The following is a 14971-nucleotide window of genomic DNA, read 5'->3' as shown; positions in this document are numbered from 1 at the left end:
GGGTGGTGAAACTGTGGAATTTGTTACCACAGGCAGCTGTGAAGGTCAAGTTGTTGGGTGTATTTAGAGCGAAGATTGATAGGTACTTGATTGACCGTGGCATCAAAGGTTACAGGGAGAAGGACAGGGAGTGGGGTTGGGGTGAAGGTAAAAGGATCAGTGATGATTGAATGGCGGAGAAGACTCAATGTGGCAAATGGCCTAAATCTGCTCCTGTGTCTTAAGGTCTTACGCTCTAAGATTTGTGAAGCTACTTCATATTAAATAAAAATATGCTGTTTAACAGGGAGCCTTTATTTTGATGCTAATGAAGAATGGATTTTAAAACAGTGTCATGTGGGGTTTAGTTGTGCTTAGTGCAGAGTAGTGTTCAAACCGAGAACATAAAGAAAGTTAGGAAGCCAACTCCAAGCAAGCAACTTTCACATTTCACTTCACTGCATTAAGCTGCGTGCCAGCAGCTCCCTTGAAAGAAGCTGGTTGTCAATTTCAATATATTGCTCATTCACTTAAAGTGATATTAACATGCCCTTTTAACTTATCCATGGATCTGAGACAGAGGCACATACAGAAATTTAAATCCAGCCACTTTTGGAAGGTCACGTTTAAAAACACGCACATTGTACACCAGACACATATTCCCACACCCCGACATAAGGCCAGACATTACAGAGGCAGGAGGAAGCCCCTCATGACTTCTCTGCCTTTCAATAAGATCGTAGTTGGTCTTTTAACTCAGCCCCACTTTGCTGCAGAAACCCCACATTGCCAGAGTGGCTTCATGTCAAAAAAAAACTATCGAACTTTGTCTTAAATATCTGAAAATAAAAAAAACTGAAGGTGCTAGAAATCTGACAGGAAACAGTAAATTATGGAAGCACTCAGCAGATCAGTCAGTATCTGTGAAGAGAGAAACAGTTAATGTTTAAAGTCTGCTCAATACTTGAAACTTGAAACTAGCTTTGTTTCTCTCTCCGCAAATGCTGCCTGACCTTCCAACATTTCCATTTTGTCTTGTGTAGATAGCCATACACTTAACGTTCACTGCTGCTTTGGGGAATTAATTCCAATGATACAGCATTCTCTTGAAAATAATTTTTTTGCAGCAATGTCCTGAATGGTTACTGTTTAGAAACATAGAAAACCTACAGCACAATACAGGCCCACAAAGCTGTGCCGAACATGTCCTTACCTGAGAAATTGCCTAGGGTTACCCATAGCCCTCTATTTTTCTAAGCTCCCTGTACCTATCCAGGAGTCTCTAAAAAGACCCTATTGTATCTGCCTCCACCACCGTCGTCAGCAGCCCATTCCACACACTCACCACTCTTTGCATTAAAAAATTACCCCTGACTCCTCTGTACCTACTGTACCTACTTTATTTCCACCTTGACCAGGAATAGCATCAACTTAGCAGACAAATTGGCAATCCTTACCAATATTCGTATGTTTTAATGGGATCATCTCTCATTCTAATCTCAAAACTGGCCCAGTTTGCTTATTCTGTCACAAGAAGCAAAACCATCCTTCTCTGCAATCAATCTGTTAAAGCTTTGCTACACACCCTCCACACAACTTTATCCTTCCTTTAGTGGGAGATTTAATCTGCACACAATATTCCCATTGTGGCCTCCCCAGAACTTCATGTTTTTGCAGTAAACCACATATAGTCTTGTACTAAAATCTTCTTGGAATAAGGGCTATCATATCATTTGCCTTCCTAATAACATACAGAACCTTCATGTTAAATTTCCATGATTTGTGCACGAGGACATCCTCAAAACACTAAAATATTTTTAATCACTCACCATTAAAAATAATCTATCTCACTGATTTTTTCTACCAAATTGGATGAACTCACTTTGCAACAGTGTACTTCCTAAGCTTAGATTTAGTACATAAAATGAATGACTATAGCAGGCTGAGGACTGTTTAGCATTTGTTGAGCTGAAGAGAGGAATAAAATATCATAAGAGTGAGAGGTAATGATAATTATGGGTGGATGGATGAGGTTGTAAAAAGTAGGACAGGTCTATCTGCAATGTATAAGTTATTATTGTGGTAACTTCTACTTAACAAAAAGACCACTCGACAACTTGATGGCCAAAAGAGCATCTTTATCTGGGATGGCAAATGATATTTACAATACAGAGGCTTCCAGGTACCTCGTGCGGCCTGGGTGAAGGAACTATATACAATGCATACTGGGAGTGAAAAGAGCAGAAGTAAAGACCCTGCCAACCCTGGATCCCGCCTCTTGCTACCAACAGCTTCCCGATTAGTATTAAGTTACTTTTAATAATACTCACATTATGACAATTATCATAGGTAAAAGTGAGTGTGTTAGGGTGTTTTGGATCATCAAGATGCCATGGTTCTCAACCTCCAGCCATTGAGGTGATTCCTACAGACGATCCAGGTTTCTCCTGCTAATTCATTCACTAACTTCCATCCACACCTTCTTTGTCTCAGCAAGAGGCGTCTTCTTTCATTTGCATCTAGTTCCTCAGAGCCCCAGCCATGTGTCTGGTTTAATGTCAGTCACAATCTTTGCCCCTCTTTCCTCTGCTCCTATATTTAATTCTCCCTGAATGACCACCCTGACTACTTTACCTCTCTAACCGAGAGTGTTCCTTTAAGGATCTAAGTTTTGATCACACCAGGCATGTTGTTCTGATTCCCCTTCGTGTTAATTGGGTGAAAAACCTGGAAATTGGATGTTAATGAAGTGGCTGCAATTAAAAAGCCATAAAAAAAGCATGATGGACATCTAACACTTACTTTGAGGTTTCCCACGTACTATCGAGCCCTCCCACCTGCTCCTAGCATATATGCACAATAAAACACAGCCCACACAACCCCACAATACAGCCATTCAACTCATTGAAAGAGCTATCCAATTAGTCCTAATCCACTGCTCTTACCCTGAAAATCTTCCTTTCCTTGTGTATATCCAATCTTCTTTAGAAAATTACAATTTAATCAACTTCAACCATCCTTTCAGGTGGTACGCTGAAGATAATTACAACCTGATGTGTAAAATAATTTCTCTTCATTTCCCCTTTGATCTTTCTGTCAAATATCTTTCCTCTGTGTTCTTGTAATTGACTCTGCTGACAGTGGACTGACTTCTCAGTGTCTATTCTGTCAAAACACATTACTTTTATCAAATTTCCCACTTGCTTCAAGCAGAACAGCCCTTGCTTCTTCTTCCTCTCCTTCTATCTGAAGTCACTGACCCCAGAGCCACAATGGTAAGCCTCCCCTGTACCCTCTTCAAGAATAGAACAAGGTGTTAAAAACATGCAAGACGCTGAAGCAACTCAGCAAGTCAGGCAGTATCTATAAACACAAAGTACACTGCAGATGCTGTGGTCAAATCAAGACATACAAAAAAGCTGGATGAACTCAGCAGGTCAGGCAGCATCCGTTGAAAGAAGCAGTCAACGTTTTGGGTCAAAACCCTTCATCAGGGCTAAAGAAGGAGGGGGCAGGGGTCCTATAAAGAAGGTGGGGAAAGGGTGGAAAACCAATCAGAGGAAAGATCAAGGGGTGGGGGAGGGGAAGCAGGGAGGGGATAGGCAAGAGAGGTGAAGAAAGAATCTAAGGGGAAAGCACTATGGGTAGTAGAGGAAGGCAGAATCATGAGAGGTCATGGGGAAGGGAGAGGGAGCAAATTACCGGAAGTTGGAGAATTTGATGTTCATACCAAGGGGCTGGAGACTACCCAGACGGTAGATGAGATGTTGTTCTTCCAACTGAAGTTTGGCCTCATCATGGCAGTAGAGAAGGCCATGTATGGACATATCCGAATAGGAATGAGAGGGAGAGTTAAAGTGGGTGGCAACCGGGAGATCCTGACTGTTGTGGCGGATGGAGCGTAGGTGCTCAACGAAGCGGTCCCCCAATCTGCATTGGGTCTCGCCGATGTAGAGGAGGCCGCACCAGGAGCACTGGATGCAATAGATTACCCCAACAGACTCAAAAGTGAAGTGTTGCCTCATATAGAAGGACTGTTTGGGGCCCTGAATGGTGGTAAGAGATGAGGTGTACGGACAGGAGTAGCACAGATATGTGATAGATAGCACAGATAGCACAGATATGTCCATACATGGCCTCCTCTACTGCCATGTTGAGGCCAAATTCAGGTTGAAGGAGCAACACCTCATCTACCGTCTGGGTAGTCTCCAGTCCCTTGGTATGAACATCAAATTCTCCAACTTCCGGTAATTTGCTCCCTCTCCCTTCCCCATGACCTCTCATGATCCTGCCTTCTTCTACTACCCATAGTGCTTTCCCCTTAGATTCCTTCTTCACCTCTCTTGCTTATCCCCTCCCTGCTTCCCCTCCCCTACCCCTTGATCTTTCCTCTGATTGGTTCTCCACCCTCTCCCCACCTTCTTAATAGGGCCCCTGCCCCCTCCTTCTTTCGTCCTGACGAAGGGTCTCGACCCAAAACGTTGACTGCTTCTTTCAACGGATGCCGCCAGGCAGTATCTATAGAGGGTAAATGATAATCAATGTTTCAAGTTGAGACCCTTCACCTGAACTGAAAGACGGAGGTGTTGTAGCCAGTATAAAAGGTGGAGGGAAGGGGTGGGGCAAGAGCTACTGGGATGGATGGTGGACTCGGGTAAGGGAGGGAGTGATAGACAGATGGGGAGGGGACAATGAAAATAGGTGAGATGTGATAGGTGGAATGGATAAAGAGCTGAAGATGATGGAATCTGATAGGACAGGAAGTTAGAGGATGGAATAAAGAGAGAGAGTTCAGAGGGGCAGATGGGTGTGGTGGGGGAAGGGAAACCTGTTGGAGAGGTACGTGGGTAACGTGTAGATGGAATGGGTGGAGGAAGGAAAAGAAATAGGGTGTTAGGGCTAGGGTAGGTACAGGAAAATCCAGGTGGATCAGGAGGAGAGAGAAAAGGGACAAAGGGGAAGCATTTTACTAGAAGTTGGAGAATTTATCAGTGTGCCATAGAAAGCATTTTGTCTGGATGCATAATGGGTTTGTATGGTGACTGCGCTACACATGACCTCAAGAAACTGCAGAGAGTTATGGATACACTTCAGCACATCACAGAACCAGCCTCCACACTGTGGACTCTGCCTATACTTCTCACTGCCTCAGTAAAGCAGCCGACATAATCAAAATTCCCACCAACCACGTCGTTCTCTCTTCTTCCCTCTCCCATCAGACAAAAGATACAAAATCCCAAAAGCATGCACCGCCAAGCTTAAGGACAGCTTTGATCCCACTGTTATCACACTCTTGAATGACCACTTGTACAACAAGATGGACTTTCAGCCTCATAATCTCCCTCATTATGATCTTGCCCTCTATCATTTACCCTTGCTACGCTGTTTTTAGTAGCTTTTACACTTTATTCTGCATTCTGTTATTATTTTACATTATACTACTTCAATGCACTGTGGAATAATTTGATCTGTATAAATAGTATGTAAGATAAACTTTTCACTGTACCTTGGTACATGTGATAATAATAAACTAATTCCAATACAGTGATCATGCCATCAGGATCTAGACTACCCAAGTGGAGCAAGTGTAGTTTTACCTCAGTCAGATGTCACTTAAACTCTGTACCACACTGAACATATGTCCATATGGAGCATGATGCAATGACAAAAATAAAGAGAACATAAAAATGAGTGGTGATGTACACTCCAATGAAATGCCACGGTCATTCCTTTTGATGCCACGTATCCCCAGCAATACCCTGCTATGCACAGTCTCCCATGCAGAATCCAAGTTATTCAAATCCTCCTCAGGGATATTTCAAGAAGGATCTTTTGCCAGCCTCGTCTCTGGCTTATTGATTGTAATAAGATTCCCTCTCACTTCTCCATCGAGGCAGTGCATAATTAAGCTGCAGCTTGTTTAACGTAGCACTAAAATCAAAGAGCTGGCAACAAATCCTGATGCAAGCATTGATTCATATCCTGAAATAATATCATAAAGTTATAAAGGAGTGCATTGCATTTAAGATTTGTTCTAATCATATATTCTTTGATACATTCAAATATCAATAATATCTAGATGAGAAAAGATGATTACTACATTATATGTGGCATGATCTTGAGGTAATAATACCACTTGGGGCACAGAGAATAAGATTAACACTGATTTCCTGTGCTTCTATAAATTCCCTTCTCCAAAATAAATAAAGACCAATACATTGACAAAGCCAGGTAGATCAATACTGGTTTGGATATAAAATCACAATACGGTGACATTGCTCAGCAGTTGTGTGTTGACCATTGCCAAACAGACAGACTATTAAAAACTATCGCACAGAAGAAAGCCATTCAGCCCATCATGTCTGGGCCAGCACTTTGACAGGCCTATCAAATACATCCTATTTTCTTGTTCTGAACTTGCACACTTGCAAGTTTTTTTTCTTTTCAAGTCTAAAGTCCCTTCGAACATTATTATTCAAAGTATTTGCAACCCTCTTTCAGGCAGTGCATTACAGGTCCTGGTTGTATTAAATAATATCTCCATCCTTACCCCCCGCAGTGTTTGGATCATTTCCGCCTGTTCTTTTTAATAGTTTGCAGTAGCTGGAGAGAGTAATAAGTCTGGTAATTAGAATCGTTTACTCTTATTACAAACCCTTCATCCCAAACCACAATCAGAACAGTACACATCAACATCTCAAGCATCTGCTTACAAATTAGCCACCCACGATCCAGTTACTCAATAAAATCTTACTGACTGAAACATTGAATCCCTTTTTGCACAAATTTATTTTTTATGATTCATTTCCTACTAATATGTTTTGGGTCTTTTCAAACTCCAAATATTTGAGTAAGTTATCAGCAAGATGCAAACCATAATTTCATATCCCTGTGTCTTGCAGGTCTCACTGTTTGTTGTATCAACAGAGACCCATCGACTTTCATGTTGAAGTAATTGGCCGTTTGTTTTATCGCTCTCTGACTATAAGCCTGTTTTTTTTAATCTATATTCTGAGTTCTATATTATCCATCCAGCATATTAATTTATGAACTCTCTATTCAAATTAGTCAAAGTGTATTGATATTCTTAAAGAGTGTTTTAGACAATTATCCAAAATCTGTACAAATTGATTATTGCTCATCTTTGCAGTTGTAATTATGGACATATCCCATTTACCTTCTCCACTCTAAGGAAAACACTCTCTCATCAATCTCTTCACATAACTATCATTCATCCTTGATATAATTTAAATAAATCATCCCTGCACTTTCTCCATGGCCTTTTGTGGAAATATTGATGGGCACAAACTCCAGCTGATGTGTTAACAATGATTTATAAAGGGCTAATTTAACTTCCTTGCTTTTATACTGTCAGCTATTATTTATAAAGTCTAGCTCACAAATGCATTTTAAACTATCAACTTCAAGACTGGCCTTTCATTTGTAAGTTCTCTTTAAAACTATAATATCTCTCAGTTTTCATTCTGTTGTGTATCACTTTGCACAGCTCTGTAATAAATGTCAGCTCTCTGCATCTGGCCATAGCCCTCCATTGGTCTGCTCAAATCTCCCTCACTTCCAATCAGAATACACTCAGTAGCCACTTCATTAGGTATACCTGTACATTTGCTTGTTAATGCTGTAATGAGCTCTTCAGGCCTGTGTGGAGCGCAACAGAGCATTGGACTCAGGTTTTTAGAGCACCTGGATTGGTTAGTTGTTGTTCAATGACAGTCATTAATCGTTTAGAGTTCCATGTGTTTTTTTATTGAGCGACTCACTCTTTGTAAAGCACTCTCCTTGTGCCTTCTGTTTAAACATGTTAAGTTTATTTTGATAGACTCAGGGATTTCATGTCATTTGTATTATTTAAGCAGATCCCAATTAGTGCTAATCATGAGGACCTGGTTTACAGAATGTTACTTCTTGTAGTGTCGCTGAGCTGAGCCACTGATGTTCTTTATAATTATTATGAGTAAACTTTCATCCCTGTCTCTATATTAATCTGTCTTTCCTCTGCACTTGGGTTCGGATATTGCCAGAGTACATAGTGAAAAGGCAAAGATTGAATCAGCCATTCATGTGCCAGCAACTCAATGTAGACATGATCAAGAAGTTCAGTCGTTGTTCAGACCAATTATCAGTTTACAGATTATCCATCCACAACCTGGTTAATCAGCATCAGAAATTACTTTGACCATGGAATGATTGCTGGTGCCAGACGGGGTGGTTTGAGTATCTCAGAAACTGCTGATCTCCTGAGATTTTCACACACAATAGTTTCTAGAGTTCACAAAGAATGGTGTGAGAAACAAAGAACATCGACTGATTCAAGCTGACAGGAAAGCAACAGTAACACAAATAATCATGTATTACAACAATGTTATGCAGAAGTGCATCTCTGAATGCACAACACATTGAACCTTAAAGCGAACAGGCTATAGGAGCAGGAAACTACACCAGGTTTCACTCCTGCACCTAATGAAGTGGCTACTGAGTCTATCTTCACAAGTAGTTGCTCAAAAAGAAAAAGGAAGAGGCAGAATTCCTATAGTTTATACTTTTCCACTGAATCCCATCAGAACCTGCAGAAGTTAGATGAGAATAAGTTTGTAATCACTTATAATCCCCTCTGCAGCTAGATAGTACTCATTGTCTAGGAAGGCAAATCAACGATAGCCCTTGTGTGAGTACTAGGAGCTAAGCAGCATCAATGGACCTTAACTAAATTTAAATCAACACCTTCAGGAAAAAGGGATTAATTATAGCAGCATAAAAAATTACATATGAGGGCGCTAATTAGAGAGAGCCACCTTATTCTCATTGATTTTATACTAAGCCTGAACACTGATATTTACATTTTCTGCCACAGTATGACTTCCCAGATTTCAGTCTCTCTCACTGTATTACATTGCTAGAACCCCAGGAGTGAAATTTCAATTCCTGTACAATGGCTTTAACTGTTACATCAATTTTGCAAACAGTCCTCACCTCATGAAATTTAATCAGGTTTGGGAGCAAATTCAATTACCTGGACCATCAATTAATGGAAATCGCAAGATCAGCTCAAAAGAGCTTACAACAATTTGATGCTGTGCATTTTCCCCATAAAGACAGTGACAAATTGTTCTTTTGTATTCATGTTTTCAAAGATTCTAAAGTTCAATGCAATTTCATTACCTTATATTATTTTTCATTATTAATGCAAACATCAGTAATGGAGAAGCTTACTTTTTTAAATAAACAATAATATAGACTTAACCCCTTCATTCTTCAAACTCCTGAGGGATTCAAATTTTCAGCAGAGTTTCAAGGTCGCTTTTTAAAATTCGGTTTGGACTTAGTTTTTCCTCTCCTGAAACTTACACAGGTCTGAGGACGAAGAGTCTGAAGTACTAATAACAATGTTTCTGTGCCACATTTTGCCCACCCACTATGTCCAATTGTTCCTAAGTTACCCAGAGACTTAAGGCTCGGAGAAAGGTTTCAGCAAAGTACGGAAATCAGATTGCAACTACACAGTGAAAATGCACACTGAGAGAACAGTTAACAGAAGATAAGGCACCGACAGATACTTATACAGCCATTGGTGTCAGTTAATGACAAATCCAAAGGAAATCCATTTCAATTGCCGATCTATGTGGATTGGTGGCTGCTCGAACCTGGTCACCATTTTGCCTGCTCCCTCGTGCTTTTTTTCATGCACCAACACAGATTGGATTAGGTGAGAGGTTGATTTCTGTCTATCACATCCTGTCACAAAGAAGCCCACAAATTAGAAATAAAGATTGATCAGTCTTTTTTTAATTGAAGGCATGTAATAAAAAGAAACGTACCACATTTACCTAGACATACTAATAGGTTCCTGTGACTAAGTCAAATCAAAACATCTTAATAGTTAAATTTTACCTTGAATTTCCCGCCTTGTGTGTAGAAATACGTAGCACTACAGTAATTCTGCTCTGCAAGCTTACATTAATTAAATAAGCCTCCAGAACTATCAAACAAATTCCCACTATACACAATATAGGTCATGTTGTGGGAATTTTCAGTTTAACATTCAATCTGATAAAGTTCACCTGCCTTGTGTCTGTTCTCCTGTTATCTGCCAATATTTCCTTTACTATTTCTCATGGTTTGATTCAGGGCTGCCATACTTCTTCAATTCATAAGAGAGCCATTTATCAAAATCCAATGGAGATCATTTTGTTAGCCATTGTCCAAAAGGAAACTAAAGAGACTGCTTATCAGTTAGGAAGAGTTGCATCCTGAACTTTGCTAAATCGTGTATTTCCAAGTGGTTTTGAAATCTTAAGTCTGGTGGCTTTTAACTCAATTGCGCAGCATGAAGACAATGTGCACCACAATGGAGACCATGATGAGTAACTTCCTAACAGCACTGCTCGGAATTAATACAGGGGCCCTATGATCATGGTACCTGTCCAATATCTGGCTTAGCTTTAAATTAACCACATGTGAAGTACAAGCATGTGTGGTGATCGAGTCCTTTAAGCCTGCTATGCTATTCATAAGAGCTTGACTGATCTTTTACCTCTATGCTACTTAACTATGCTAACCACATATCCCTAGATTCCTTAACATCTAAAAATCTATATATAAGATGTTCTTAGTGACTGAGCATCCACATCCCTCACCCTTGAAGAAATCTAAAGGTTCTCCAACATCTGGGTGAACTAATTTACCCTAATCTCTGTCCTGAATGGATAAACCTCCTCTTGAAACACCCAAACAACAGAGCAAAGGCAGCAATTCTATCAAGCTCTCTAACTCAAGAGTTCATCCAGATCAGGCGTGGGCAAACATTTTGACTTGTGGGCCACAAAGGGTTCTAAAATTTGACAGGGGGGCCGGACCAGGAGCAGATGGACAGAGTGTTTTGGTAATAAACCTCATAAGAGAAAATAAAATATCATGGGATATGTAGAAAACATGTGCTTTAATTTCAACTGAAAATGAACAAATGCATTACAACAAAATATCTGTCTTTGAAGTCCCATAGTATTTAGCTATTTATTGAAATGACTTTTAAAACACTGAAAATTAAATGAATAAAATACAGCTTTTTTTTAATAGTAACAGTTATTATTTTAAAGCACTGAAAATTCTGTTATCCTTCAAGATATTATCATCATCACTCTCCTCCTGACTGTCTTTATTTCAAAAACGGTAGGAGATGCAGGTCTACTTGTCCTGCTCCTTCTTATTCAATTGTCCCCTGTGCCAAAACTCAACAATGACCAGCACAAGGACAGAACAGTGACAGCGCGCCAGTATGCGGAGCGCGTTATTTGATCTGGAGGGCATTTTTTATTTTGAGAACGTACGTGCACCTGCGCACTACTCATGTCCATCACTTAACAGAAATGACATGTAACATGTAAGGCTTATTGAAAAAAATATTTTCAAATGCATTTTTTACATAACACAATGAAGAAACTTATTTTTAATTTCAGTGGGAACTGTGTTGTTGGTCTCCCTTTTTAGCCAGCGCATCAAAGTCTGGATTTAGTTTTGTAGTGGCGATTCTCAGGATGGATCTGAGGTGTTGGTCAGTTAACTTGTATCTGTGGCTGGCTTTGTTGATGTTCATGACGCTGAACGCCTGCTCACACAAATAGGTTGAGCCGAACAAAGAGTAAAGCGCAAATGTGGAGTAATACGCTGCACCTCAACAAAGGTCAATGTATATAGAGTGCGTCATCTATTGGGAAAACGCCAGAATTGCAGGGAAAAAAAACGTTAACAAGGTTTATTAATATAATTTCATCAAATTCTGCGGGCCGGATTAAAAAGCTTAACGGGCCGCATATGGCCCCCGGGCCGTAGTTTGCCCATGCCTGATCCAGATACAACTTAAATGTGAGAGGACTGTTTACTCTTTTTCCATAGCTGTTGCCTGATTTGCTGAGTTCCTCTAACATTTAGCATGTGCTGCTTTGAATTTCTAGCATCTGCAGACGTTCTCATGTTTGTTGGAGGATGTGGCTCCACCTCCTACTCAGGCAGTGCATTCCCAATTTCCACGATGTGAAAAAACTTCTCCTCAGATCTTTTTAACTCTCTTCCTCCTTATCTTAAACCTATGCTGCCAGCTCCAAGGATAAGTTTAACTCCATCTACCCTCGATTTGTTTTACACCTCTGTCAGGTCCATCCTCAGCTTCCTATGCTGCAAAGAAAACAGATCCAGCTATCCACTCTCCGAACTGAAGCACTCCATCCCAGGCAAAACCCTGGTGAATTTCCCCTCTACTTGTCCCAGCATCACACCCTTCCTATAGTGTGGTGACCAGAACTGTACACAGCACTCCAGCTGTGGCCTAACCAATGTTTTTTAAGATTGAAGCATAACCTCCCTGTTCTTATATTCTACACTCTGGCTTATGAAGGCAAACACCCTGTACTGTATTGTTCACCACTCTATCCCACCTTCATGTATCCTTGGACTTAAACACCGAAGTCCTGTTGTTCATCAACACTCCATAGCTCCTAACATCCGTGGTTTATTTCCTACCCTTACTTGATCTCCCAAAATGCAGCACCTCACACTTTTTTAGGATGAACTTCCATCTGCTACTACCCTGCCAATTTTGTCAGCCAATCAAAATCATCTGGTAGCCTATGATCACCTCCCCATCTGCAAAAAAAAACCACTGATATTTGTGTCATCTGCTGGTTACTACCCCCTACAAATTGTTACTGTATGTACCAAGTAGTAAGGGTCCCAACACCAGTTCCTGTGGTACATCACAGGTCTCAGACATCCAATCACAAAAACAAAATCCTCCACAGTCACACTCATGCATTAAATGCTGGAGGTACTCAGCAGGTCAGGCAGCATCTATGGAGAGGAATAAATAGCCAACATTCATTCTTCTCCATAGATGCTGCCTGACCTGCTGGGCTCCTCCAGGACGTTGTGTGTGTTGCTCTGCATTTGCAGAATCTCGTGTGTTTACAGTTACCCCTGCCTCTAATAAATAAGCCAATTTTGAATACAATTTGCCTTGGAATCTGTGGGTTCTCATCTGTTAAACCCATCTCCCATGTGAGACCTTGCCAAATTGCTTACTGAAATCCACATGGACCCTCTTCAATACATTTGTTTCTCCTTCAAGTTTAATTCTCAACTCTTACATTCTAATCCTATTGAAATTAAAACCAATGTGCGATATATCTTCCTGATTGCTCAATGTCCCTCATGTCATCTTTCATTTTACAAGCATGTACAAGTTATTTTGTACACTAATACCCTTCAATCACTTTCTGTTTAAAAAGTTGTGCTTTTCTACCAAAGCAGATGAGCTTATTATTTTTCTGTATTATATTCCACCTGCATGGATTCCATTCATTCCCCTGGCATGTTGATATCTCCCTGATCCTTCTGCAATGCTTCACAAGTCTCAAGGCCACCCAGCTGTGTATACTCAAGAAATCAAAGTCATCTGGAATAACAGTGGCTGGGATATAACCAGGTCCAATTAATCTGCATTAAGACATGTACCAAACCTAACACTTAGGAGTATGGGGGAGGTTCCTTTCTCCAAGCTCTCCCTCCACTTTCTGCACTATGCACTCCTGGGAGGGAAGGAATTAATCTCTTAACTTGCTCCCTGCTTTCTCTCCTTGCATTGACCGTCCAGTGCCTGCTCATAAATTTGTTTTTTTTCTTCCTGGTTAGCACTCTATTCTTCAGTAGAGTTGTTCATTTAACATCCACCCTGAGCTCTCCAGTGCTACTTCTCTGACTCACATCCCATCTAATTTCAGGTCATCACTGATGTTTTTTACTATTTTTAATTGACTGACTCACTGCAAGAGAGTTGGTGATTAATTTTTACTTACAGTACAAAATACAGCAAAAATGCTGTTAGTTTCTTTAGTCACAAAGTCACCCCCCCCTCCCCCCGCCAATCAAAAGTACAGTCTGAAGCCCTGAAATCTTCTTCTGAGTAACTGGAAAGAGCAAAGACACAGATCATATCCTTGTGTCACCCATGGATAGAAATCAGTGACAAATTCTGATCCCTCTGCCACCTAGGGACAGGGTTAGGGAATGAATGAGCAAGTTCAGATGGAGCAGTGAGTCAACTACTTATGAGGCTGGCTGGTTTTTCTGACACTTGCCCTTAAGTCTGGATTTTGATGAAGGAAAATGTTTGCTGAAAGCATATGTTATCATCGCTTCTTTTCCATCCTTCCTGCACACATTACCACTGAGAAAGTGGTGAGAAGTATTCTTGGGAACTCAGGTTCATAAAGCAATCCAATCACACTTTGAGAACTGAAAGTGGAAATCAGTTTTGATCAAGGATCGCCGAGTAAGTGGGCTGTTTTACTCAGTTTGTCCATCAATAAAAGTATGCTCACTCAGTAGGCTACCTGCAAAATAAGATCAGAATCAGTTTATTCTCACTGACGTATGGCATAAACTGGGTTGCTTTGCACCAACAGTACAGTGCAATACATAAAAATTACAATCAAATATATAAAAATCAAAAACAGTGCAAAACATAGAGCCAAAATAGTGAGGTAGTGTTCATGGGTTCATAGATCATTCAGAAATCTGAAGGCAAAGGGGAAGAAGCTGTTCCTAAAATGTTAATTATACATCTTTAGGCTCCTATACCTCCTCATTGATGGTAGTAATGAGAAGAGGGCATGGCTGCCTGATGAAGGTCTTTCATTATGGATACCACCTTCTTTAGGTGTTGTCTCAGAACATGTACCGGTACTTGATGGTGGGGAGGCTTGTGCCCATGATGGAGCTGTCTAAGTTCACAATGCTCTGTAGTGCTTTCCAGTCCTGCATATTGGTGCTTCCATACCAGCTGGTGTGCAGCCAATCAGGAAATTCTCTACAGTGCATCTGTAGGAATTTGCTGGAGTCTTTTATGACGTACTCAAACCTCTCAGAATCCTAAGGAAATGCAGCCACTGGCATGCCTTCTTTGTAACTGCATTGAGATGTT

At 40.6% G+C, this 14971-nt stretch overlaps 1 long non-coding RNA gene across 2 annotated transcripts in view; it reads right to left on the bottom strand.

Moving 5' to 3' along the window:
* Positions 1 to 14971, bottom strand: part of LOC132396756 (uncharacterized) — a 103554-nt gene that overhangs the window by 58167 nt on the left and 30416 nt on the right. The gene's annotated exons all lie outside the window — the stretch shown is intronic.

This window comes from Hypanus sabinus, chromosome 7, assembly GCF_030144855.1.
Source record: "Hypanus sabinus isolate sHypSab1 chromosome 7, sHypSab1.hap1, whole genome shotgun sequence".
Lineage (NCBI taxonomy): Eukaryota > Metazoa > Chordata > Chondrichthyes > Myliobatiformes > Dasyatidae > Hypanus > Hypanus sabinus.
Note: the sequence above shows the minus strand (reverse complement) of the source record. Positions and strands in the feature narration are given on the sequence as shown.